This window comes from Corvus cornix, chromosome 12 (genome assembly GCF_000738735.6).
Source record: "Corvus cornix cornix isolate S_Up_H32 chromosome 12, ASM73873v5, whole genome shotgun sequence".
NCBI classification, from domain to species: Eukaryota; Metazoa; Chordata; class Aves; order Passeriformes; family Corvidae; genus Corvus; species Corvus cornix.
Genome location: NC_046342.1, coordinates 1,091,370 through 1,117,035, shown reverse-complemented (window position 1 = coordinate 1,117,035; position 25,666 = coordinate 1,091,370). Strand labels below are relative to the sequence as shown.

General features: G+C 47.6%; 1 long non-coding RNA gene across 1 annotated transcript; it reads left to right on the top strand.

Annotated features, from left to right (window-relative positions):
• The first annotated feature begins 6,199 nt into the window (after positions 1 to 6,199).
• Positions 6,200 to 17,825, top strand: LOC109145989. Its single transcript, XR_002047740.3, has 5 exons — positions 6,200 to 6,775; positions 11,547 to 11,728; positions 11,989 to 12,144; positions 14,717 to 14,863; positions 15,449 to 17,825. It is a non-coding gene; the product is annotated as an uncharacterized LOC109145989 (long non-coding RNA).
• Positions 17,826 to 25,666: the final 7,841 nt, after the last annotated feature.

The window sequence follows — 25,666 nt, the reverse complement described above, 5'->3', positions numbered from 1 at the left end:
GACCTCGGGTCATCTCACCTCTTACCTGGGACCAGCTGCTATGAACACCCCAGAGACACAGGGTTTTAGCCTCCAAAGACCTCTGGTGGTTTGACTCCCTCATCTGTGTGTCAGAGGGCCCAGAAGATCAGCTCTTTGCAGCAGGGAGCTGGCAATTCCTCTGTTTAGCAGTTTCCTGGCAGTGCAAGAGGTAAGAATAGGAGAGGTGGATGGCAAAGTCCAGCTTCATTATTTCGAGTAAGATCAGATGAAAATACCAAGGAATTATTTTGTTTAACATGAGAGTAGGGAATATTTTTAATATTCAATATGATTAATTTACAACGAATTCTAAGTAGATTAATTATACATACATCGTGTTTCTTTTCCCAGGTGATCATTTATCCAGATAACTCTGCAAACCAACAATTAGAGCAGCATTCCCAGTGCTCTCATAATATTCTCTGGTGTTCCCAGGCTCAGCGTGCTCAGCTGAGCGATGGATGGGCTGTGCAGCAGCTGAGCATGGTTCAGGTTGTGGAATGATAAAGCATCCTGCAGGAAAGCCAGGGCTCCTGTGCCAAAGGAGTGTCAGAGCAAAACTTCCAGTAAACTGGTGTTTTCTTGCTTCCAGTCTTTTCCACCTCTTAAAGGCCAGAGGATGAGGTTGGTTGTGGCCTGGTTTATCTGCAGTTCCAAAGCAGCACATCACCCCACGATCCTGTGAGGGAAGCCTTTGGGATCTTTCCAGCCTTTAGTTTTTCTCAATTACTAACCTGAGGGTTGCTTAATTACTAAGCCTCCTACTTTCAGATAGTATGGGGAGGTGTGAAGGAAGGGCTGTTCAGACACAAACTGATCCCTTCTCAGCTTCAAAGGGCAAATCAAAATTCTCTCCCTGTTCCTTCTCTTGGGCTGTGGTGACACCAGTGGCTCTTGGTGAGCTCTTGCCAAGCCTGCAACCAGGGCACAGCCCTTTCCCAGCTCCTCCTGGGCAGCAGGAGCAGTGTGGGACTGGTTTTGAGGGCCATCTCCTGAGTGGAGTGCAGGCAATGTGTGCAGGAGGAACCTGTGATAGATTCTGTGGGTCACGTTTCAGCAGACATTTACTGCAGGCTACTGTATGTAGGGTGACAGTTTCTGTGTCTGTGTGACCAGTACTTGATCAGATGTTAAGAAATTCCTCCCTGTGAGGGTGGGCAGGCCCTGGCACGGGGTGCCCAGAGAAGCTGTGGCTGCCCCTGGATCCCTGGAAGTGTCCAAGACCAGGTTGGATGGGGCTTGGAGCAGCCTGGGGCAGTGGGAGGTGCCCCTGCCCATGGCAGGGGGTGGCACTGGATGGGCTTTAAGGTCCTTTCCAACCCAACCCTGTGATTATTCTGTCTTTACTTTCACTTGTGAACAGATTCCAAGTCTACAGTGGTTTCAGTGCCTGCATCCCACCACGGGGCTGCTCCATCCCTTTGTGCACTTGGAGGAAGAGATGGTGAGCACGCAGCTCACAGTCCTGTCCTTTCTCCAGTAACTACAAACACCAGACTTTTCTCAAGTTTTCTATTTCATTCTACATTTTTATAATTAATTCTCTCACCCCTCAAAATCTTGCCTAATTGCCAGTCCTGGAATGAGCCCCGTTCCTCTCTGGCATGGTGGGAATGTGCAGGATTTCTGCTGGGTGCCTTGTTGCCTGTAGGACTTGAGCTCAGTGAGGTTACGCAGAGCTGTGCTCGTGTTGGAAGTTAAACTTAGTCTTTAAAGAGTCTGCAAGATCAGCAAGGAGGATTTTAAGTTCCTCACAGCAGAAGCTGTGTCCATTTGGCACCTACAGCCATTCCAAGGCAGACTGTGAAGTCTCCAGAACAGTTTGATGATGCAGTGTTAAAACAACTTTCTGCCAGTGCTGGTAACCTGCCATGGCTTGGCTGAACTACCTGTAGCTGAAGAACCACATATGAATTTGCATTTTCAGAGGGAATTTCCTGTGAAGTCTGAATGCACTTTTTTAGTGACAGCAGCCTATTCAAAACTGCCTTGGCTCACCTGAAGCACTCTTGGCCTTTCACTGAGTGTCCACGTTCACATTGTAGCTGTTGAAAAGTTATCAGAGAAGCTGTTCCATGTTTTCCAAGAAGCTGTTTTGAATTCTCCACTAAATACTAAGCAGAGCTCTGCTGTGCTGCCATTTTTGGTGAGGTTTCAAATGGTTTATTTCTGTGCTATGATGAATTTTAATAATTGCTATAAGTATGCTATTAGTCAAAATGAAGGAGAAAGAAACCCAATTATTAAACTACACTGCTGTGACTGGAATCTATAGCTGATATATTAAAGCCCAACTGTCATGCTTAATAATTAACTCAACCCGCTGGCAATACTGGAAAAGAAAATGAACATTAATAATGAGTTAACTGATCATTATTTCTTTTCCCTCCTACCATTAGAACAATATCTTGCAGTATATCAATTGAACAATACAATAATTTTACATCATATCCACTGTGTGCTTTCACCAGTGCTTTGCTGCCTCCTGCTTTCCCAACACCACTTTTATGTAATTAATGCTTTTTTCCAAGTCTTCCTTTGCTGCCTTGGGCTGTGCAAGGCCTGAGGGAGCCACTACAGGGTGCAAATGTGACTCAGAATGCCCTGTTTGCACCTGAACCAAAGAGGAATGGTCCACATCCACACTGACAGGTACCTACTTGTGAGGACTTCTGAGCATTCTGAGGCTTCTAATTCAGGTCCTCACTCAGCACAGCTCACCCACCTGCTGCAGCCAAAATCGTGGCTTTGCTGTGGAGTAAATGCCCCCCAGGCTCAGCTGTGCTCCTCTCTCAGCGGGCTGGGAGCCAGTTGTCTGCACAGGAAGGCACCTGCCCACCCTGGAAGGTGTCCTGATGTCACCTGGAAAGCCCCACCTTTGGTGGAGTGGCTTCATGACCAAGATTTTCCCTAGATTATTTCAGAAACCTGGGGTCTTTCAGTGATAAATGTTCTTGTGGGGAGGATGGACAGGCTCTCGTTAAGCAGTGCCCTCCGTCACACATGGGAGCAGCCTCAAGGGACTCATTTTAATTTGGATTTTATCCCTGCATCTTGGCAACCTCTGCCAGCTTCATCTTGCAGTCCTTGCAAAAACCAGCATATGGGCTCTGAACCTGCTGATATTTGCAAGGGAGCCTGAGAAACAGTAGAAACATTGCACGGATTCAGAGTACTACCTGGAGTTATTGCAGAGATGATGATTCCCTGCGTGTGTGGCAGAGGAGAGCTACCCTCTGAAATGTTTTGGGGTCTTCAGTGCCCACCAGAGACCTCGGGATAAGCCAGATCCCTTTGTACATTTACCTTTTTGTTTGATTTTGGTTTTTATTTGAGGAGGAGCCCAAACTCTCATGGACTTAATGAGAGCTTATCAAATACGGGGCAGTGCCCACAATGTCCCCAGTGGGCTGCAGGGATTGATTTGTTTTGCCCTTGCTGCTCCTGATGAGAGGGCTGGCTTTAGACACAGCTGTGTTTGGGGGATGGCTGAACTTGGGGAACACCTTTGTTTCTTCCCCATCCTCCACAAGGCAGCGTGTGCTTGGGCAAGAGCGCTCACTGCCCGCTGCTGGCCTTTGCTGTCCTGCCTCTGCTGCCCCCTGCTCCCCTGCAGACTGGGATGGTCTGTGAGATCCCTTCCAACCCAAACCACTCTGTGATTCCCTGAGTCGATGATTCCCACTGCAGTCCCAGTTCCCTCCTGGTCTCCCAGTCCTGCTGGGAGCCACGCACAGCTCCGATGGCCGAGTGTGGCCAGCTCCAGCCCGGCTGGAAAGCCCCGGGGCTGGGGATGTTGTCTCCGGGAGGGCAGAGCTGAGCTGGCTCCACACCCGTCAGCGACTGGGGCAGCTGAATCCATTTTCTGAAGGGCGTTAAGCTCCAGCTCAGGGTTTCAGGTTATTCCAGGAAATCTCCCTGTGAGCTTGCCCCAGAGGTCAGCTGCTCCTGAGCACAAAAGCAGCAGGAAGACAACTTCCAGCCCTCACCTTGGTGCTGGCAATAAATTAAGTGATGAAATACCAGAAGAGCACCTATGAAAGAAGTTGTCCTGCAACTTCAGATGGAAAAATGAAGGAAATCCCTGGACTTAGGAGTTGGTTGTAGGACTGAGGAATGAGGGAGTGCTGCTTTTGGATGTGAAAGAGACATCAAAGTATCTTTAGACTGAAAAGGGATAAACATTCTTTGTAAAGAAAACTTCCCTAAATCTGAAGTTAGCTGTGGCAGTGGTGGGAGCAGCTTGGAGCAATGACTCACTGCATGGAGGGTATTTACTCACCCAGTTGCTTTAGATAAATCCCCCTGATGCCAACGTTATCTGACACTTTTCATTTTTCTATATTTAACAGGAACCAAAGTACAAGTCTCTACTCCAGGAACCATTGCCAGGGAGATGATTATTCATTAACTCTGGGTAAGGAAAAATGGGCTTAGCAACATCTAAGATCTCTGGGGGGAGTCTCTACATTAATTTCCTGTCAAATTCCTGTTGGTATTCTATGTAAGCATTCCTCCAAATTAATAATGCAAAAATAACTAGAAAGTAGCAGAAACCCCAAGGCAAATATTGCAATTTTTAGCCAGAATGGGTTTAATTGATACTGCTTTATGCATCCTTTGCCTCTGAAATGTGAACTATTTCGGGTGCTGTTACCTGAATAATTCACTGTGCACTTTCTGTAGAAACTATAGCTACAGGACATTTTACCTCTCAATTAGAATGGTGGAATAATAATTGCTAATCATGTGTTTGATTGATTTTCACCGTCATTGTTGAGAATATTTCTTATTAATAAATGCCTTCATTAATAGATCAGTGTTACAGAATATAAATAAATTATTTGGGATACTTACCCCCCATCAGTCACTGAATACATTATTCTTGACTATTTCTATTCATTAAGCCAGCTGCATTCCATTAAGAAAACAATATAAACCATAGTTCAGGGAAAGACTCTGAAATGCTTTAAAAATCCACAGGGAATATTTCTATCGTATCGACATTTTTATAGATATAATCTTTGAACCTGGAAACGCCGTGCCCTGGGTCTGACTTGCGGAAATCACCAGAACCTTTGGGATAAACAGCCTTGTGTGTGCCTGGGACACAGAGGGGGCTGTGAGAGGGGAGGGACACTGACACCGGGGTGTGCATGGGCTGCGGGGTCTGAAAGAAGCACTTGGCTCTCTGGGGCCGTGCTGAAGTGCCTGCAGTGCAGCACAACGTGAGCACAGCCTTTCCTGAGGGAAGACTCTGCGAACTCGGGACATTAGGAAATGCACGAGGGCTGGTGCTGCTGTCTCTGCCTGCCCCAGAGCTGGACTTCATCATCCTTTTACGTTGAAATTCCCCCTAAAAACTGTACAGATTAATGACTGTTTGGCAGTAAGAGCTGAATGCAATCCACGCTCATTGCTTAAATCTTGGGAGAATGTCTCACACTGGCAGCAGTCTCCTGGCACCCACCAAAGCACCCACCACTGTTTTTCCCACAATTAAGTAGGAAACCTTTGAGCATTTAACGTTATCTCCTATAAATTCTCCACCTAATCATCCAAAGAGGAGCCAGTATCATTTTGATGTTTAAGCAGGAATAATCCCCTTTTCATTTCAAGAGTCTACTCCCTCGTTTTTTTTTCCTGTGACTAATTGATCATGCATTCCCTGCTGATAAATGCCCGTTAGTGTGGTTGGTGGCAGGAATTAATGAAACCATAAATTGCATGTAGTCTGTGGTGATTCTTCCCTTTGCAGTCTGTCTGGGAGACGAAATTCCTTGGCAGTGCAGCGTGTCAGGAGATGAGAATGCCTTTGTTCTGGGGAGAGCTGCAGCATCACAACCACTTCAAAGGTGGATAAAGAGTGAAGGGGGTGAAGGCTCTGATCTGCTGAGCCTCCCTAGCTCTGCAATGCAATGGTGGAGGTAGATGAGAACGAAAAGGGTCAGATACCATCTACAAAACAACCCAAACCCATATGCCTCCAGTATCATCTAAATTCAGTTTAATTACTTTAACTTGGTGGGAGATGATGGAAAAGAAGCAACAGTCCCATTAAAGAACAAACCTTGTCTTAGAGCCATAGTTAGCAGGAGCAGAGGGGAATTAATCATCATCCCTGAAAGTGTTGGACAGGGCTTGGAGCGCCCTGGGACAGTGGGAGGTGTCCCTGCCCATGGCAGGGGTGGGATGAGAGGAGCTTTAAGGTCCTTCCCACCCAAACCACTCCATGATTCTGATTCATCCCAAGGTTTATCCATATGCACTGATGTTTTGTTGCTGCAGCAGCTCCCTGGCAGCTCTGAGAAGGCCAGCACCCGAAACAACTTGCAGAGAAACTCCTCTTGGCCTTCTCATCATCAGGGTGAACACTGCAACAGCAGTGGCTCCCTGTGAAATAGCCTCCTGCTGATTCCTGCTGTCTGGCTGGACGTGCCAGGAGCCAGCCTCACCTCCCAGGCTCTTTGTCAGGCTCGTCAGAAGCTGCACAAGAGCTGATATCAATAGATAAAGAGATTCCCCTGTGCTTCCTTGCCAAGGCAGCCCCATGCTCCTGCCAGCCCCTCGTGGGCTGCACTAGAGGCAGAAGGAGCTGGTTGATGGTGCACTGGGCAGCTCCTGTGTGCCCTGGGGCTGGGGTAGGTCAGCCAAGAGCAGCTGAAGAGCACAGGATCCCATGGCTGTGAGGGGAAAAACAGAAAGGGAAAGAGGAAAAAGAATAAAGCAGAAAGGCCAAATCCACTCTTGCCTGGTAAGTGCTGTCTTGGCGTCTCTAACACCACTTGGGCTCCGTGGAGCGTTGGCTGCCTGAACTTCCAGCATTGTATCACAGAATTGAAGTTGAGCTCCTGAAGGCATTTCCTGAGCTACTAACTCAAAGGAAAGTACATAACTTTTTTTTTCCCTCATGAAGATTTTTCTCTTACATCTTTCTCATTCCCAGGTACAATATATCTAATGTAAAACTTGACAGGAACACAGAATACTGCCCAAAGGTGGTGGCTAGTGATGAAATACCATCCTGTGCCTTTTTCTCCCCAAAGACTTGCAGGTTAGGCTGGTACACGTGTACACAGTGTGCTCTTACAAACTGCTGTGCTGGGTTGGGCTTCTGTAGTGATGCTGGTTTTGCATTAAATTTTTAATGTGTTCTCTATGTAGTTATGCTCTGTGTGGTGTCTTCTCATTTCCAACTTGGATTGCTTCAATCATTTTAATGAACGTACTGAAGGAATTCTACTTACAACAGTCTTGAAAAATCTGGAGAGGTATTTGCTCTTACTAATGGACCCTGATATAATATCACATCTGAGACACAAATTCTATCGCTAGGCCAGTGTTCAAGTCAGTGACAAAATCAATGGGTGTTTAAAAAAGAGGGTATTCTGAGTCTGTCTCAGGAATATCAAATAACATTTCATAAACAGACAGCATTTCTAATTACAAGTTTATCCTGGGTCACTGCTTTTTAAAAGACCTTGATTGACAAACCAGGGAAAGAGCAGCCAGCTGCCCAGAAGGGGCTGAGAGTTGGCTCTGCCAACGTGCTCGCCTTGGGGAGGCCACGTTTACTGGGTGCTTTATGGGGGGCTCAGGATATGCAATTATTCATTAATTTTTTTTTTTTCCCCTTCTAAGGGTTTTTTAAGTTAAAATAGGAATGTTTCTCACAAATTTACTAAATCAGAATCAAAACTTAAACTCCAATTGCTGGGAGAAGGGAGGTTCTTCACACCTGAGAAGAAGTGGAGGGGTGAATTTCAGACATGTGCTGTGGGTCTGCTGCAATCCTCAGTTATTTTTGGGTACTGCCTGCCAGAGGACCTTGCTGACATGCTCATTTGATGATGATAACTCTTGGATCAGTTTCCCAAGCAACAAGGCAATGGCTGTGCTGCTTCCCATTCTCACTAAAGGTGAACTGGATAATTAAAGGATGACTAAATTGAACACATATTTAAAATTTGTGAATACTAGTGAGAAAAAATTAATTACGTAAATTAAAAAGGCAAATTTAGCAGGACATTAAGGAAAAAGGAAGTGCAGATTTTGTATTAGAAACATCTTCACAGATGGGCATATCAGGCTGTGACAAAAAGCAGTCAGAAGTTTGAAGAGATGAAAGGCTGGATTAGTTGTTGTTAGGAGCCAACATTTGATAGCTAGTATGGGAATTTGGAAGACAAACTGGGGAATACTGTCAGCCCATTGTAGTGCTGGACTAAAAGGGCTCTTGATAGGTTTTTTTCCAAAGTGAACAAAAGTGGGAGGCAAACTGGCTTGCCAAGAGGAATAGTTAGCAATTAATGAAAAATAGCTTTGCTCTTTGTAGGCTTTACAGATGCAAGGATGGGACAAACATTTCTTTGGTCCTGATTCAGCAGGTTCACGGGGGTCACACAATTCACAGCACAAAGCTCTGGCCTGACCTGCAGAGAGCGATTTGCTGGAGAGCCACGGACCACAGGAAAGCCTTTGATCTCTGTGTGTGCCTGCCAGTTGGCCACTGCTGTGTCAGAAATGCCTCTGCTGCTAGTGGGGAATGTGAGTGTGATAAAGGGAATTTCAGAGCGTGCTGTATGCAGAGCCTCCGCTCCCTCCTGCCTCCAGAATGTTCTGTGGCTCCAGAACCAGCTGGATGGTAACACTTCTCTGGACTCCTCCACACACCACGTGGAGAAACGAGCAAAGCCAAGCTCAAAGACCCTCAGACGAGTTGGATTAAATCATTTATGGCTGCAGAACATTTCCTCTGGCTGCCTAAGGAGACTCTCATCATTCCAGGGCTACCTCAGCTGCCAGTGGTGACAGGGGTGCCGTGTTGTCCCAGCACTGCCCACAGTGGAGTCCAGCTTGCAAGGATGGACACCATGTGGTCTACCCGCAGCAAGAAAAAGACAGGAAGGTGAATGTGCCCAGGATTTGCAGGGGGACATAAGGCTGAATGCCCTGAGTGCCCAAATCACATTTAAAAGTTCTTGTTCTGATGAGTTGGCCCTACAGAGTTTCTCTAAGGAGCTGAGCAGTGAGGAAGAGGTGCAAAACTGAAGGCCAAGAGGCTGCAGGTCTGATGAGGTCCCAGCACCCTCCGCAGGGCTGGAGCCTGGGAGCAGGAGGTCAAGGGGATGTGCTCCCAGCCTGCAGCCAGGGAGGGTGTGGGGAACACGTGTGCTGCTGGGGGGGAATGAGCTGGGGGCAAGGAGAGGCTGAACTCTCCTGGGGGCTGGAAGGGTCCCAGAACAGCACTGCTCAGCTGGTGTGGAAGTGTCAGGGTGAGGAGCACAGCACATGGCACAGTGCTCTGGTGGGATGGCAGGAGCAGCTCTGGGCGTGAGGTCACTGAACCGACTGCCACAGCCTCTTCTCTGCCTTACAAGCACCTCTCCTCTCCAGCCTGCTCCAAGCAGCAGCCTGGTTTCTGAGATCCTGCAGAGAGCCAGTTCCTTGGAAATAAGACCTAGACCTGACAGCCCTGGACTTAATTGAAGCCATGAGTATTCTGGTCAAGTACAAGTTACAGACACTTAGGGGCGAGTGAAAGAGTGTTGGAGTTTGTTTATTTATTTATTTATGTGTTTATTTATTTTGGGGAGTTGTTACTCTGTTGGCCAAACTGCCTTCCACTCTAAATTGGCCTTTGGACTCTTTGCTTACAGCAAAGTATAGACAAGAAGGCCACTGCTGCCTAAACCCCACTGGTGTTTGCAGTGAGGCACAAAATACCCTTACAGCAGTGGGGTGAGGGGAGGACTGTGCCCTTGAGCCTCAGTTCCAGCAGGAGCTGGACCAGGAGCAGGACACTGGGGACAGATGTGGAGGGCTGTGAAAGGGGGCACCTCTGGCTGCCCAGGATGGACGGACGGACGTGGGGAGCAGCGCGATCATCCGTGTCCCCACAGTAGGGTCCCTCCCAGCCAGTCTGCCAGGAATTCCTCCTCACCCCACAAGTGAAGGGTGAAAGGGGGTGGGAGTGTGTGTGATAGGACAAACACTGCACCACATCTCTCCTGTGCAAAGGCCTCTGGGCTGTGCAGCCAGCAAGGCTCTGACTGCAGCAAACTGTGCTCTTTCTTGCACAACAGCAGCATTGCCCATGAAGGAAGGCCCCAGCATTTGTGAAATCCAGTCTCAAGTTTACAGGGTGCTGGAATGTCTTTCCATTGCACAACAGCATGGCGAGCTGCTCTGGGATGGAGATGGAGCAATTTTCTCTGTAGCTCTCCAGGAGCAGGATAAACCACATTTATTTTTCACACCACATAAGGATTTATGGGAAATGTTGACATGGTTGTGTCTGTTTGTCAAGGGTACAACAGCAGCTTCAGCATTTTTTTGGCACAGCTCTTTAAAATCCAACTGTTTACTGACTTGTCATCTTTGTCTTACAGTAAAAAAAGGGTAATTTTGTTTTGTACTTCAGGGATCTATTCAGATAATCTCATCTCCTTAGTTATGAATAAAATGAGGTGTGATTTTCACATGTATATATTCAAACTGCAGCTACCAGCCTGTCCCTCATCTTACAGGAGCAGTGCTTCCAGCTCATACATTGATTTAATACTTTTATGGGTTTTTATAGCAATTTTCTTTCCATAACAGGTACAGAAATCTGAGCATACATTCCTGTATACCGTGTATTCCATTATAAACAGGAACTCATTTCTCTGGGCATTAAATCCAGTTTACAAAACAATGTTCTTACTGCAGCCAGGGCTGCCAAGCAAAATATTTGCGTATTTACTGCTCTGACAGCCTGGCAGTTGGATCTGGTGGGTGGTAGCAGAGCCACAGCATTTACCTTTGTTAAGCAGCAAGGGCTTGAAAGAGGATTTTATACATTAAAAGCCTGGAAAGGGTTGAGAAGAGAGGGTTGAGGCTCAGGGTGATAAATGTCTGAGAGACTTACTATAGGGACTTGGGTAGAATTAGAGAAAAACCAAAAAGTTCAGATCAGCCTCCAAGATAAAATCCTTGGGGAGTGGTGCAGAGGCTGGAAAGTGAGACTGGGGCTAAAGCAGGGGAATGAGAGAACCAAACAAAGCCTTTGGTTTTGCTCTGTTAAAGCTTTTGCCTTTTATCCAGTCATTCTAAATAACTGTGGATAATCTAACCATGATGCTGCAATTCTAATAATCACCTGAATTTTCATGTGAAATAGTTTCTGGTTTCCATTGCTGAAAAAAACCCCCATGTATTATAAATATTTAGGTTTATTCAAAGCCCTGCCTAGTTTCTGAAGGTGTACAGTCCATGGTGGTTGCCCTGCCCTTGCCTGTCTTCTCCTCCCTCCCAACAATTCACCCCCAAGAGCTTCAGGAGACAGAGCTTAGGATGGATTTCATTAGGCAGAAGGGCTGAGGGAGGTTTTTCTACAGATCTTTACAGCGAAGGTATGTCCAGGAAGAAATCCAGCTTGCCTTTCTGATCCCAGATTTGGGTTTGTAGTCTTAGCAATAAATTAAAAAAAGGAAAAATGCCCCCTGTGAACTGCGCATACATTATCATTTCCCATGGATTTCCAGGGCATTATCAAACTCCACCAGGCCAGCTTCCCAGTGTCCAGCTGGAACTGCACTGGGAAAAAGCAGTCACTGACAGGAGTTTGGAGCTGAACCAAAGGCTCTGTGCACAGTGGGCCCTGTGGAATCAGGTGCTGTGCAGCCCCAGCTTTGTGTCTTCCACCACCATGACTGGGAAGTGCAGGGTAAGTATTGCATGAAAACTTCTTAGAAAATCACAAATACTTCTGAAAATGCCCGAATTTACCCATTATTTTGGAAATACCCATACAAACTCATAGAGTGACTGCTGGTCTCCTCAGCACAGAATGTCAGTAATTACTGGCACCACAGTAATGGTTGTGAAGGGAAAGGGAGGTGCAGATGAACTGGGGAGTGTTCAGTCATTGGCTGCCTGTGTGCTGACTCCTGGCAAGTAATGGCTCTTCTTTTCTGGTTAATTCAGCAAGAAAGCACATCAGACCCTAGAATTCAAATACCTGCTGCCATCCTTCTGGTGAGAATCCTGCAGCTGTCTGGAAGCTGACTGCACTGTACCACAACCACATCAACACCTCGGGGAGGGTACCCAGCTGACAGACACTGCAAGTGAGGCAGACTGGTGAGTGTCATCTTACCAAAAATCAGCAGAAGCAAGACAAAACATGCAACTCATTAAGTAACCCCGTATGATCTTTTGAGTTCCAAAACCCCTTCAAGTCTGAGAAACTCTGATTAGGAGGAGGGTTAAAAGGAATCCTGTGGTTTGACAGAGCAGAAGCAAGCAGGGCTGGAAATTCCCAGGCAGGGCTGTACTGAGCAGGCAGCTGGTGCCTGGGGATGCTGCTGCAGAGACGCTGTCGATGTGCCTGTGGACAGCTCTCTGGGAAAAGTTTCGTTGCAAATTCTAAATCAATGCAGATAACTTGTGTGAGTGAGTTTCAGAAGCCTCCCAGGAGTGAGTGTGTGTGCTCCGGGTGAGCCTGGCAGGGACTGGGATGGCCTCAGCTGCTCCAGTCACAGCCACTGCTTGCTCAGATGGGCACCAGCCATTTCCAATATGCTGTGGGTATCCGTGAAATAAGGTGTTTGGAAAAACTTGATAATACGAGAGTATACTGGAACATTTCTTGGATCAGGCTGCTGCATTACTCATGCATCATTAATTCTCCAGATATTAAGGGAACATTTCCTAATATTGGGCTGTAGTCCGTTAAAGAGATACAGAACAGCTTGCTCAGGTTAAAGTCTGATGTCAAACGCCCTTGGCCAGGCAGCTCCAGCACAGGAGGGGAGGGAGGGACCCCAGGTGGGGCTGCTGGTGCAGGGCAGCCGGGCTGTGCTCACACAGGTTCCTGTTTCTCACTGCGGGCTGTACATGTGCAGGTTTTACCAGCCCCCAACTGCAATATCTCATTGCTAGTGCTCACATTGCCTCACTCCCAGGCAGGATCCTCTCTTGTCACAGCAGACCAATGTAATGCTCTTTTTGGCATTCCATCTCTAACTAAAACCACTGCTAGCTTCGCCTGCGAGCCCGAGTTTGCAGAGAACGCAGCTGCAGCACTGAGGGCATTGGGAATGCAGAGTCATTACCTCTGGTTTTTAGTTGCTGCCATTCCAGTGAGATTCTCCTCTTTTCTGGGCTTAGAGCTGTCCTGGCACTTTCACTGCCTTTGTTACTGCCACGCCAGAAGCACAAACAGAATGTCAAGAGAGCCTCATTTCCTCTCTTCTCGATGTTGGTCCGTAATGATGCTACCCACTGCTTTACTGCTCGTGTCCCCTGTGAAACTGATAGCTGTGCATAACACTTCAGAGCTGAGAGGAGTTGGGAGCATGTCAGCAACCAACTGCTTTATTCAGTTATTCTCCTGGATGGGTGAAGCTATCCCCTGCATTTTAAGGTCGTTTATTAAGAGGGAGCGTGGAATTGGTAAATGACAGAAGAGGGGACCCCAGGGAGAGGCTGCTCTGAGCTCAGCATGGGTTCCCACTGCCAGCACTGTGTAATATTTCATGGCTTTTTGCAGTTTTTAGATGCTTTGCAGGTAGATACCTATTTAATTACAGCCCTAGATGGACATGGAGGGCAACAAAAATGGCAAGGGCCATGTATGCAATGAGGGGAAATCAGCTGAAGATGACCTGCAATGCCCGGGAGGCTGGAGATCTGCAGCACACGTGGCCTGCCAGGAGCTGCCTGTCTTCCCATGGGGCCCCTGGAAAAGTGGAGGCTTCTGCCTTTGGGATCTGCTTAGGATGGAACCAGTGATGGATGCAAACCCAGCCGTCCCTGTGAGGAAGTGCTCAGAATTCTGCTTTGTCTGCCTGAGCTAAATGGAAATGGGTCTCTGAGCATCCCCCAGTTCCCATGGGACTGCAGACTCCAGTGAGCTGGAGCACCCTGAGCGCTGGTGGAGCCTCTGGTGTGGGAGATGCAGAAGCAGGAGGGAGCGAGGAGTAGGACAGGTTGGATAAGCCATGTAATCCCTGGGCCCCAGGGACATTCCTGCTGCAGCAGAGTGAATTTTGCTGTAAAAACTTACCATCTTCATTTGCCCTTGCATGCAGAAGACTTTAGTTTGGAGAGTGCTTTTTCTCTTTTTTCTTTTTTCTTTTCTTTAATATATTTTAGTGGAATTACTTACTATAGATAACCCCGCTGGCTGTATGCAGAAATCTGAAAGGAAACAGGATCTCTGCTTTCGGGAGCTGATGGCTCTTTGTCATGGCACTGATTTCTTGAAACACAACCAATTTTCTATTTAATCCTTCTCATGTGTTATTTCTCTTTACGCTGCAAAGTTGTTCTTTATGGAAATGATGCTCTCGTGTATCATGTACAAAGCAGACTTTAGATCAGAAGATAATTTTGGTGGCTTACCAGGTGGAATTTGGGAGGCACAATGAGGGCAGGTGAAAAGCTAGAAAGCCCCAGTGGCAGGGGGTTTGTGGAGCTTTTGAACCAACTCTCCATCACTACAACCTGCTTCACAGTTAAAGCTTGTCAGCAGCAATGGAGCCACAGAAAGATAAAGTGAGAGACTTCAGTGTGAAATCTGAAGGTGGGGGGGAAGGCTGTTCAGCACCCCTTGATGAGCCAGGAAATTCGGTTGCTGCAGTTTTCAACGATTTTCTTATCTCTGGCATGTCAGGTGGCTGTTAATGCTTCCAAGTTGTTTCCACCACAGGGATTTGCTCTGAGGAAGAAGAAGAAGCCTGTGACAGCAGCCACAGCCAGGTGTCAGGCAGCAGCAGGACAGCGGGCACCGGGCGGTGCAGGATGGTGCTGGAAGGGCCCTGCCTCTGGGTCCATCATCACCCAGGCTGCACGAGAGGTGAGAGGAGAAACACAAACAGCAATGGAAGCAGTAAAGTAAACAATTTACATGGAAGGTCAAAGCTGCTTTATTGTTTTTATCAGTTGGATTTGAGTGAAAAAGGAGATCTGCTCGGAGTGCTCCTGCAAATACCGCACAGGTCTGTGGTTGTGCCTGCAAGGCTTGGCACACCACCCAGGCTACCAAGCCTGCCACGGTTCAAGGAGAGTCTGGACAATGCTCTCAGGCACGTGGTGGGAATCTTGGGGGTCCTGTGCAGGGCCAGGAGTTGGACTGGGCATTCACTGTGTGTCCCTTCCAGCTCAGGATACTTCATGACTCTCTGCCTCGGTGGTGGTGAATTACCCACGTATTTCCTGGGCTTGTGGGCTCAGGCTGGAGTGCTACATGGCTGTGGCAGAACTTCCTCAGCAAAGACAGTTGCTTCGTTTCCTCAATAGCTTTTCCAAGCAGCACTTCTTCCTTTCCCACCTTCTCTCTGCGGGCTCCAAGGCTGTTGAACATATCCAAGCACACGGTTTTTAATGTGTCCCAGGAGCTGGCTTAGTCATTTAATGATTTTGTGTATCTCTCTTTCTGTAGCTTTTTTCCTTCAGGGAAGAGGTAAAATATCTGCTATTCTGTCACTATCAGAGGCACGGTCCTGTGGAACTCACTGAGGGGACGAGGGAACCTGCAGAGACTTGAAGGGAAAACCGTCACGGAGCTTAAACCAAAGCTAGAGGCAGCCATGGGACCTACAGAGGAACTGCCCTGGCGGCTGCCCGGGGCTCCAGGGAAGCATCTGTGACACCCCAGTGTCCCTGGGGCAGCGAGCAGCCCATGTGGTGCCTGTGTGAAGCTGGGGACTCCCAGCACCTGGGGAGGCTGCTCCTCCCTCCCCTCTGGGTTTTGTCCCGTTGCTGGAGCAGGACCTGTGGTCTCACCCAGCAGGAGGGATGTTTGTTTGTGTGTCCCTCATTGGAGCCGACACAACCCACCCAGAACACGAAAACCTGGAGTCCTGAGTCACCTCCAGGAAACGCTTCCCTCTGCAAAGCCTCTGCCTGGCGGGCAGGTTCCACATCTGACCTGGAAACAGTAAAACAAAGATGATCATCACCCACAATTTTCTTGGGATCAAGGAGCTGCCAGTCAGGTTAGCTATGACGTGGATAATTCTGAGTACCAGCACAGTTCACCTGACACCCCCGTCCTGCAGCTAAGAAGTGCCAGCAAGGATGAAGGATGAATAAGCGCGTCATTAAGCTAATGAGACCCATATGCTTGTGCAGTCAAATAAAAGTGAACTAAATGCGTGGAAGAGCCAAAAAGCAGATGAACGAACCACGACAGACATCCTGAAATCATGTTTAAAATGCAGATATTGATATTTCTCACGCTGTTTCCCCGTATGTAAATCACATCTTCTCTGCTAGAAGAGAACATATTTTGACCTTGAGCTCACGCAAAGGAAGCAAACCCAACTTGAGAGAATACTGAGAGGCTGCTGTGATTGCTGGAGACCACAGACAGTTGGGAGTCACAAACCAGACTTGCCATCGTGATGGATGCTGAGCATGAAAGCCATTTATATACAAATCTGCACAAATTGATCGGAGGGGTTTTTTTCCTAAAAATGCAAACCACATTTTTCTCATGGGATCAAACTGCAAATGTTGGGTTTGGGGAATCCTGAAATAGTTGCAGTCAGAAAGCACTTCAGTACCAGAGAAATTACCCTCTTTCTTCTGTTTCCGTGTTACTTGTACAGGAGAAGGAAAAAAAGAAAAGAGAAACAAACCACCAGAACTAATGAGCTTGCTATTGTTTTTCAGTAAAGGTGTAACTCAGGGAGAATTTTCCTTCCTTTGTGAATGGTTTGGGCTGCTTGTTGCAATTCACTTGCTCTCTATTGCTGCTGGAGCTGACATTTATTGCTTTGCAGGTCTGAAAGGTCAGCCCACCTTTCTCCACCAGTGACATAATTCAGTTGGGCAAATTATGTCCTATACATACTGCTGGCAGACGGCTACAAGCTTCAGGCTTCCCTCCTGGGAAAATGTGCCAAAATTCCTCTCCTTCCCTTTGAATGTGCTGCTTTGAGTGTTTGTGTGGGGTGGAGCAGCCCCTCTGCCTGCAGAGAGGCTGCCCTTGCACCGAGCATGGCTACGGCAGCACAGGCTCATGGGTGCTGCTGTTTGTGATTAAGTGACTGAATTGTGAGTTTGGGGCCAACAGACAGGCTTTAAGGTCTCTTCCAACCCCAGACATTCTGTGATTCTCCAATTTATCACATGCCTGGGTTATAGGAGGAAGCTGAGGGTGCTAAATAATGTTTGGCTCAAGGGCGGTCAGATGTGTTTGCTTACCTGATTTTCTTGTCATATATATGTATTTTTCCCTTTTGCTGATACCCTGATTTTTCTGACCACCCTTTCCGGGAACAGAAAGAAAAGAGACACCCTTTTCCTTGGTTTCCTTTTGGACTATCTTCCTGAAAGGCAAAAAGCTGTGAACACCCATCAGATTCAGTTCAGCTGCTGGTGCCCTCTCAGCTGGAGGGCCGAACTGGACAGCAGCACGGACACACTGTCAGAAACAGACCCTACACCTGGCCAAGTTGTGTGCACCCACAGCAGCAGAAGATGGAAATGTTTGGAAAAGACTTTTGTGGGTTTCAGCTGAGCAGAGATTTTCACAAAACACGGTTTCAGGCTGGTAGCCCAGTGTTTAGAGACTTTCTGTATGTTGAAGTGGTAAGGTAGAGCTTTAAAGCTGTGAAATAAAGATAACTGAACCCAAAATGGAGAAATTGAGTGTAGAAAGAGCTGTGCTGGTTAGCACCAGCCAGGGACTTGGCTCCCAGCTTCTCTGTATGATCTGATTACACAAGTTGTTGTTGTGGTCTGTGTTTGTTTTGTTTCTATCTCTGCTGTTTTGGGATTCGACCACATTGCAACATCTCCAGCTCGGTGCCTGTGGAGGGCCTGCTCCAAAGGGTTCCTTGTGGTCCACAGTGCTCCTCTAATCACTGAAATACGACCCTGCACTGGGGATTAGGGAGGGTGCTCCAAGGGTGACGTAAGTGTTGCTTATCAGACACTTCTCCCAGAAGTGTGGCACTATCCTGAGCTGGCATCAGCTGACAGGCCATTCATTACAGGCCCCTAATGACAACTTCCTTCCCTCATATCATATTGTAAATGCATTAATAGATCACAGCAGTTGCTCATATCTTGCTTAGCAGGTGAAAGGAAATCCCTCTCCTCCAGAATAAGTGAATTGAGATGGGAGTGTCATTCCTGCTTCATGAGGACTACAGCAAAGGCTTTTTTTATGGTTCGAGATAGAGGAGAGTAGCTGCATTTTCCTGTTTCTTCTCACGCACCAGAAAGGTTCCGTTTGGGAGCTCGTATTAACCAGCCTCATGAAGTGCACCATATGTTTTAGTCTTTTTTAATTAATGTAGCCTTTACAGCCTCAGCTAAATGTCATCCTTAGTGCTTTGTTTTACAATTAAATCTCTCCTTTGGGGAGATCCTAAAATCTTTTTCTCTCGTCGTCTGTGAAGTGTAAAGGAGAACTGCAAATTTACATTACTCTAGGCAAACAACAGTTTTGTTTGGAAAACAAACTTTATTATTATATCAAGATGCTTTTTATTAAATGCTGTGTTGATGCCACATAACAAGAATGTAGGTGATATGGGATATTTTTGCTCCCTCTTCAGTGCCTTGCATAAGGCAAAGTGTTGTTTTATTATTTGAAGATAAAGGTCTACACAAAATAAAAAAAAGCCAGTATCAGCTCAGGTCTCCACACATTCCAAAGATCTCAGAGCTAGAAGGATGAATTTACATCTTGAGCAGACTGTTGGTAATTGCTGAAGGACTTGAATCTATTCACAGCTCTCTCCCACTCCTCAAACCCACACACTCCTTCTGCAAAGTGCTTTGCACACAGATAAATCTCACTAAAATAAAAAAATATAAAAATTCTTAACTAACAGCAAGGTTAAATGTAGCCCTTCTGAGCCTCCTGTGGAGAATGTGGAAGTTCCACTGGAACACTTCTTACTGCAAACCAGTTCCTGGGCGCGGGGATGGGAATGTGCCTTTCCTTGGCTCCAGAGGGTCTCCAAGCTGGTCCCAAGCACTGATTGAATAGCAGAGCTCCCTTGTAAGGTAGAGAAGGGATTTCCCCACACCTGGAGGGCATCCCCTCGCTGGGATGGAGGGTGCTGGCCCTGGCACGGCTTCAGCTGGGACCGTGAGGAGCTGTGGCCACTCTCCTCACAAATGTCACCAGGCAGTAATTCGTAACTATGTTTTGTGCTACTTTATGTGGATCATGCTGAAGGGAGAAATACTCGTTGTCTTTTCCAGTTTCCCTGGGAGTGGTGCTGATCTGTCACAGAAGCGTTAGCGTTGCAGTCTGGGGGAAAACCAGTTTCATTTATTGCTGATTAAAACAGAGATGGTCAGGAACAAAAACATACAACACCTTCCTCGCCCCTCCTCTCTCCTGGGTGTCAGTGGGCTGTTTCTGACACTTCTTTCCTCACAGCCCTGTGGCATTTTAACCTTTCTGTGCTCCCTGAGCCCAGCGGTGCCGCAGCCTCCCCGAGGGGCTGAGCGGAACCCGCCAGCGCCTGCCCCAGCCAGACCATGCTCTCCCACTGCTCTTACTTTATACAGCAGGTGCTGGAAATACAATTCCTCCATCTCAGGAGGCTGTGCCCTGCCTTGTCCCCTTCTCCATGCCTGGAGCTGCCCCGTGGTGAGAGGCTCATGAGATCTGGGCAGAAATTCCTCCCTCCTGAGGTGGATTCTCCCTTCATTAATTGTTCCTGCTCCCCTACCCTGAGCCAAGGCACTTCTCGAGGGCACCCTGGCTCACCCAGGTGTGCCCCGGGGAGCCCAGACCCCACATGGCTGCCCCAGAGGTGCTGGGGTGGGAGGAAGAGCCTCCTGCACGGGGAGCCCCCTGAGGGGTCCCCATTGCCATCAGGGCCCTCGGCAGCCTTGCAGTCCTCTCTCCTCCTTGGGTTAAATTTGGGTAAAAGGAGATGCCCCTTCCTTCTCTGAGAGCAGTGTTTGCACAGGGCTCAGCTGTGACTCCAGCATCCTCCTCACCCCTGTGTGAGGACACGGGGCCATGTGGAACTGTTCCACAAGAGCCTGAGGTGGCACAAGGAAGTGGGTCTGTCCTGATGGGCAGCTACCACAGGGCTTTGGTAATCCCAGTTTCCAGATCTCACCTTAAGGACAACAAAAACCCAACAATAAACAAACACAATTTCCTCTATGACCCTCTCTTTGTCCCAGAGATGTTCACAGCTTACGCTGGAGACCACCGGAGTGGGACCTGTGGGCAGCAGGGATCTGCCCACTGCTGCCTGAAAACCTCTTCAGAGCAGCACTTCCCCAGGAACTGCAGCGTGCTGGGGAAACAGACTGGGCTGTTGCAGGCCAGACCCTCACTGCAGGGGTTTTTTCTATTTATTTATTTTTTTTCCTTCTGATGGTTATAACACTAATGGGCCACATTTTTCATTCTCTCTGGCATTTTTAACGAGAAGCAGGGATATAGGAATATCCCTAAACAGTTTACATGTGTGTTCTGAATCTCAAAGTAAACATCCAGCCAAATTTCACGAGGGAAACTGGAGACAGCTGTGAAAGGGGCGTTTCATAGGGTCAGCTATTCCCCTCAGTGGTGATGGGAGCCATGTCCAAGGCAATCATGGGCTGGGCTTTGAGCATGAACGAGTCAGGGCTGTATAGTATTACAGCCCTGTTATTTTCCTGCACAGCAGCATCCATAAATTCAGCAAGGAAGTGTGTGCTGGATGTGGATGCCTACTGCATGGATCCAGCCCCAATGGTGCAGTTTCAGCTACAGTGGAAAAAAAGAAAATGAAACACCGCAGTGGGGTTTTCCAGAGCAGGTCACATTAGGAGTCGTTTTTAACTTTGAACTGAGATGATTTTGTGTGAACTGGGTATATTTGTGCAGGATGAGATGTCCAAATAGTCCCTGTGGGGCTCCTGAGCTGGTTTTGTTCAGAACTTGGCTGGCTGTGTGTCTGTGCTGCCCAACAACAGCGATGTTTGCCTCGTGAGATGATAACTTTCACATGTTGTTAGAGACCCATCACGGCAGAAGTCAGAACTAACCAGCTCACATGGCCTTCAGCTTTCCAAGATTTAATCATCAGTTATCCAGGCTGGTTCAAGTTTTTATTAGCTGCACACCTTACCCAATTTGCAAAGCCTCTAATGTGAGGCCTCTAATTCTGGCTGGAGCAGAGAGCAGCTCTGCCAGCACTTGGTGACTGTCACCCGTTTTCCACAGCAGTCAAAACACAGTTTTACTTTCTGCTTTGGATCATCTGCATTTCAGAAGAAGTGATGCAGTAGCAATGACAATAACTGCATATTCAGTAACAGTGCTTTAGTTTCTGTCCCAATTGGTTTATTTTAACAGAACACTGGTTTTCTTGTGGAAGAGGCACTGTGAGCCTGCGGCTGGGATAGCAGGCAGCATCAAAGAGCAGCTTGTGCATGGGGTGACTTTGTGACATCTGGGGAAACAGGCATTCTGGTGGTTTATTTGTGTAGTAGGTATTTATTACCATTGCAGGATGTTACTTGGGCTCAGACCCTGCATTCTTGGCCTCAGTGCAAACGTTTTTATTCAAGCCATTCACCAGAGGAAAACAATGATCTGTGACGAGTAATTATAAGGGTTTATGCACTCCTTTGTCAAATGGGACCTTGCTGTACCTTCCAGCTTGCCATCGACCCACACTCATTGGCAGCAGGTCTCTGCCTGTGTGGGCTGAGCTGGAAGCCTCTCAGCAGCAGTGACAGTCCCTCCTTTGTCCCGTGTGTCACCTGGCTGGGCTTACAGCAGGCCCCTCACACTCAGCTGCTGCTCAGGACAGACTCGTGTGTGTGAGGACGGAGCAGTGCCCAGTGTTGGAGTGGATGAGGCAAAGCACCAGTCTCTGTTAACAAAGTGATGTGAGGTGCTGCTGGGATCTGAGATCCAGCTGGACAGCAGGGAACTGTGGGAGGCTCAAGCAGTGTTTCCCTCTGTGTTTGTGAGCACTGGAGATGAGACAGAGCTAGTCCTGTTTATGATTCGAGTGGTTTTGAAGGGCTGCTGTTTGTGGCAATTCTCTGGTAGCTCAGTGAGTGGGCAGAGGCAGCAGGTAACTCCAGACAGCAAAGCAGAGCTTGGGAGATGAGACTTCCCGTGCAGTGAAATGCAGAAATAGCAGATGGAAATCATATCTCACTTCAGGGATGAAAACACAATCCACTCATTTTGGGTGGGTAATGGAGCGTGTTACAGGGGAGGTGAACTTGCAGCTGGAATCTAGGTGGGAATATCCAGGCCCAGAAGGACACCTTTACAAATTTCTAGACTTCCCCCTGCTTGCTGTCGTCCTCCTCTCTGTATCCCCTCTGGCTTTCCCACTGGAGTCTCTCCTGTGTCCCACCCCCTGCCATACCCAGCAGTGCTGGCAGATCTCTGCACCCTCAGAGGATCCTGCTGAGGAGCAGAGCTGGACGTGGGTGCAAAAAACCACACGAGAAGAGCCCACACAGAAAGAGCCCGTGGGCTCTGGGTCCTGGCTGGCAACCTTAAATGTTTGTGAAGTTCTGCTGAAATGGCTTTTCAATACTCGATCCTTCCTAAATTAGCAGCGTGTTTCAGAATCATAATGCAGATCATGACTCTGAGGGTGGCTTCACGGGATGCAGCCTGCTGGCCGTCACTCTTATCTTGGATATTTGTTTTGTTTACAACCTGCATGTAACGTGCTGCAACAAATCTAAAGTAGATTTTGACAGTCTGCATTAGTCAGCTCATCCACCACAGAAAGAACTAGAGCTTCATCTGTTCTTTGAAAACTTTCAAGGTCAATACTGACCAGTTTCAAAAGGGAAAACAGTAAGAAGAAACTCGTTGTTTCAGTTGCATCTTTAACTTCCCCACTCTCAAAATGTTCAGGTACAAGGGTTCCAGTGAGAGGAACTGGGATGGCCAGGAGGAAACTGGAGATACCAGCAGGGGTGACGGGGGAAAAACACCACTCTGCCTGCTCCCTGCACACCTGTGTCAGATCTGAGCCTCTGCGGCACATTTGGAAATCAGTCCAAGCTAAAGTGTGTCTGACATGCTTGGTTTGGGTTTCTTGGGAGCTTTACCTGTGACAAAAGGGAAGGTAACCAGCGCTGGCAGAGGGGCTGTTTCTGCAGCCATGGGGTAGATGGACGGCTCGCCCTGGCTGTCTTTGCAGCCTTTGCCATCTGAAGGCTCCTCACTGAGGTGACATTTGCTGCCATCAGAGTGCTGAATTCCATCAATTACTAGTGGTGAAGAAGTTTGAGAACCAGGAGCAGTTTCAAATCAGGTTCCAAGATAAAGATAATTTTCCTGCTATTTCCCTTGAAAAGCCTTTTGATGTTAGATTTGGGTACATTTCTCAGGCACTGGCAGTAAAATGCCAGAATCTGAAAGAATACTTTATCAAATGCTGCTTGTAAGTGCTCTTGCCTTGCCAGTACATTAAATTAATGGCAAGTCGCTGTCAGGCACACTTGCTGCTGGCTTGAAGAATTAGGCTTTACTCTGTTTTACATGTACCACCTTATTTCCTCCTAGGGCACTCAATGGGTATAGCAGAGAGTGAATGTGACCAAACACCTGCAGAAAAATTGGCTGATGATAAGGAAAGGGAGATGCCTCCTAAACTGCTCGAGTGGGTGATTCTCACACTGCAGGAATCTTCTCCTGTGAGCTGCTGCTTTGACTTTTCCCTTTACAAGTTCTGCTGTGCAGGTCCCAGCAAACCTTTACAAGTCCTGGTGATCAGAAATCCCCAGAATGGTGTGAGCTTTTCTCCATGGGCTCAGAGTCGATGTAGACTGTGACTGATTTGTTTGGATTGAGCTAGTCTATTTCCTCTTGTAGGAAATGTGCTAGAATAGTGACTCTCTGGTTTTTTAAAGCAGCAACATCTGCTGAAGGCTTTTCCTGTGTGAGCTGTGCATTTCTTATGTTTCTCAACCATACACTGCACTGAAAGGCGTGCTGTGGAGTGCTCTGACTTTGGCCAAGGAGGCATTGTTTTCTGTTGCTTTGTGACATCTTCCCAAATTCTGAAAAACTGTGGTTGGATGAGGACACGCAAACAAATATTTCAGTCTGAGTCTGCTCTGCTCCATGGCTGTTCAACCAGAGCAGCACCACTTTAAAGTGGGAATGCTAGAGCTATGTGGAAGGGAGAGTCATGGAAGAGATGTGGCAAAAGAGTTCCTACAATTTACAGGGGCAGAGGACACTGGTGGTGTTGTTCCCACTGGTCTGCAATTAGGAAATTGTTGTTTAGGAATCCCTAGAGACTTTTTTTTTTTTTAATCTCAGCTCTGGAATTTTAAAATGGCACATCTTCTTTCTCCTGGTTTGGTTCCTCTTCTATGGGGCTTTTATTTGGAAAATAAGTTGTTTCTAAGTGGGTCAAGGATTAACCACCCCATGTCCAGAGGTTTCTCTGTGCTCTGGTTCCCTGCCTGTCTCTTGGAAGGAGGCAGTGCTACCCTCTCCCCTTTGGTGCACAGTGCAGAGCTCAGAGCTTCAGGAGTGTTGGAGATGCAAAAAAGGGCTGAATTCAAGTCCAAACTTTTCTCCCGAAGTCAGACTTCCAAAGAGTTTTGCTTTCCAAAGCTAGTCCCTGGGTGGGCATGTGCTATCCCACCCATGAGCATGGCTGCCCTGTCTTTGTGTGGATTCACACGACCTGCCGTATCCTTTCAGTCCCCAGACAATGCTGTCAGTTTTCTTTCATTCAGAAATGATGGATATTTCCATTTACCCTCACTGCATTAAATCCTGGAGGTATTAGTTCTTCAGTATCACTTGAAGTCAAAGATAAATATTTTAAGTGATCTCAGGTTGTTAAAAATATGGCTCAGAGACAGAGTTTTTTATTTTTTTTACTTGGATAAATTGAGTGAAAGCAAGGCCAAGACAGAGACCCTGCACACGACTTCCCCACACCTCTCCCCTGCTAAGGTGCTCCAACAAACCTCAAGGGTCAAACCACAGGGTCACCTCCACAGAGGTAGAGAGAAATCAGAGTCCTCTGGTCTTCCTATGCTTTCATTTTTTTCTCCAGATGAAATTCAAGACTGTGTAGGAACACTTTGGGAGGGTTGACTGTTTGCTTACAAAGTAAATAGCCTTTTTCTCTCTGGCTAAAGTTACACAATGATTCTGTGTAGTTGGTCCATCCCTCGGGGAGCCCAGCAGCAATTGGCAGGACCCTTCCCACATCCACTGCAGCATCACACAATAAGACAGTCCCACTTTCCCAAGCACTGGCTGTGTTGGAGACAGGATACCACATTTCAGAAATGGAAACTCTTACCCTGCTACTTTCCCCTAATTGTATGCACATTTTGTCTGTGCAGACTTCAGTCTTCCTTGTGAATGGGAGTTGAGAGCCAGGGCCAGCTCCAAAGTTTTTTCACAATATTGCATTTTCAGTGCCCTACACTGGGCCAGGCTGAGTTTGCAGTGAGGAAGAGAAGAAGGAGGAAGGTGACCAAGCACTGTAGGGAGCTACCACCTCTGATTGCAGCAGCAGATTCTGCTGCATCCCTTGGTTGTTGGGAACGGCAAAACTGGCAGGCAGGCCATGGATGCTCTGGTGCCTCCAGCAGCTGTTTGCAGCTGTCCCCATGGCCCGGGCCAGGGCTGGCTGGTGCCGCAGAGCTGTGCGGCTGCGGGCTGGACGGGGGG